General features: G+C 51.4%; 1 protein-coding gene across 1 annotated transcript in view; it reads left to right on the forward strand.

Moving 5' to 3' along the window:
• DOCK3 (dedicator of cytokinesis 3) overlaps positions 1 to 2358 on the forward strand; it is a 340151-nt gene that overhangs the window by 295867 nt on the left and 41926 nt on the right. The window lies entirely within an intron of this gene.

The raw sequence follows: 2358 nt of genomic DNA on the forward strand, positions 1-2358 counted from the left end.
TTATAGATTATTATTTTCATATCTTACCTCGCCCTCACCCACTTTTCTGTTGTTTGCCCCCCTGGGAGGGGGTTCTTGATCAATCCTTGTGATCTATTCCCCCTTTCTCCCCTGAACCATCTTTTCACGGTGGGCATAGGGTCCCATTCCTTTCGCGGTGGGTCAGTTAGACAATAGTCATTGTGTCTGATAGATTAGAAACAGGCAGCTTCTCTTTTCTAAGCATAGCTCATCTTTGAAAAACCACTTTCTGCTTCTGTTGAACTTGCAGCAATTGCTCTGACAATATTTTGTCAGAGTTTGCATAGTTCACTCATCACGTGGGGATGTGGGGAGCAGCACAAGGGTGACACAGATGACAGGCGTCACCCTCTGGTCACCTAAAGAGGAGAAGTACCAGCCAGAGGGTGACACACTGTCACTCGTTTCTCCTTTGTGCTGCTCCCTAAGTTATTATGATTTTCATATCTTACACTGACCACTGTCTCCCTTCTCCCTTGGTTTCTGTGGTTCATCCCCCTGGGGGTGTGGGATGTGGTTATGTGTTGTTCATTGCGATCCGTCCCTTCCTCTCCAGACCTCCTCCCTACCCTCCTGGTATCACAACTCACATTCCTGTTTCTGGATTCTGTGTGTCGTGGGCTCTCATCTCTTGTCTGTACCTGTGCACATGCCCCCGTCTAGCCCGCAGTGAAAGGCGGGACTGGGGTCATGACAGTGGGGGGTGAGGAAGCCTCAAGGAACCAGAGGAATAGTGTGTGTTTCCTCAGTGCTTTACTGCACCCTGGTCGACTCATCCTTTCCCTGTGACTCCTCTGTGAGGAGATGTCCCATTGTCTACAGGTGGGCTTTGGGTCTCTGCTTGGATCCCCCTCATTCTCAACAATATGGGTGCTTGTTTGTTTGCATATTTGTCATTCTTTCCTGCTTATTTTACACCTTACAATACTGGGTTGAAAACTGGGCATTATAAATAAAGAATGCGGCAATTCTAGAAATCAACCCACGCCCCTCTATCCCAGTGCTTGCTGTTGCCTTTTGTTGTTACTGCTTTTTGTTTAGTGTACTTCCAGAACTAACTCTGTGCGATCTACCCTTTGTTATGCGCACCTCTGTTAGCTTAGCAGTCAGCTTCCTGGACAGAGGATTTCCTAGATGCCTGAATCAGGAAGTCTCCCGCTGTTTTGCAGCCTCTGTCTGTCTTATACCTCATCTCAGTACTCTTCCCTAGCGCGGCCTCCTGCCCACACAGAGCCCTGGGTTTTCCGGGTCACTCCTGGGAAGTGCACAATCCTGCACCTGTGTCTGACTTCTCAGAACTCAGCATAAAGCGAAGCTTTGGAAGGCCCCTTAGGAACTTCTCATATCTCTGACGTTCTTTTGACGAGTCACCTGTTTGGGTCAACTGCTATTATTGCTTCAGACAGCTGGGAGGGGAAACAATTGTGGATTTTTTTCAACAGACATACTAGGGATAAGACTCTCCTCCATATAAGTAAGACAAATCCTATTAATGGGGCGTTTGCGGCAAGCTTTCAAACTGGTTAAACCGTGTAATTCTCTGGGTATGGAGGTGTGTCCCGTGTGCTGGCTGCTGGCTTTCACGGCGACCACAGTTGTGCGGCTGCCGGTGTTCAGGGCTTGTCGTGGAGCTGGGCGGGGGAGAGATGGGGACGGGGCCTGTTCACGCTTAATAAAGGCTTGCTTTTCTTGCTAAGTCCAACCAGCTCTCTAGAATAACTGCTCTCGGCTTGTCGCCCACCGCGGGGCAGCGTCGACAGTGGTGTCGGTGTTCGTCACACTGTTTCATGGAGAAGTGGGTTTGCAGAGGTCCTCATCCCCCATCGTCAAAGTGCTTCTCCTGTGACTGAAGCCTTAATAACAGCGAGTGGTAGCCAGTGCTCAGGGCCACGCCCCAGAGAGTGAGATTCATTGGCTCAGAGCCCATGGACACTGGGCACTGCACGGCGTGGGTACAGCGCTGCCTGTGTGCTGCGCAACGTGAGACAGTGTCCAGCAGTCACTCTTACGTATCCCTCTGTGAGGAGAATGACTCACACAGCGGACCAGCATCTAATTCACTGGTCCCAACCATTTCGTGGTCGAGAGACCAGGAGTAAACACACGTGGCTATGGTGGAGGTGGAGGTGGAGGTGGAGGTGGAGGTGGTGGAGGTAGAGGTGGTGGAGGTGGAGGTAGAAGCGGAGATGGAAGTGGGGTGGAGGTGAAAGTGGAGGTGGAGGTGGTGGAAGAGGTGGACGTGGAGGTGGAGGAGGTGGAGGTGCAGGTGGTGGTGGTAGAGGTGGAGGTGGAGGTGGTGGAAGAGGTGGAGGTGGAGGAGGTGGAGGTCGTAGAGGT

Source organism: Echinops telfairi, unplaced genomic scaffold (genome assembly GCF_000313985.2).
Source record: "Echinops telfairi isolate 266 unplaced genomic scaffold, ASM31398v2 ScPeMD7_7420;HRSCAF=8458, whole genome shotgun sequence".
Classification (NCBI taxonomy): domain Eukaryota; kingdom Metazoa; phylum Chordata; class Mammalia; order Afrosoricida; family Tenrecidae; genus Echinops; species Echinops telfairi.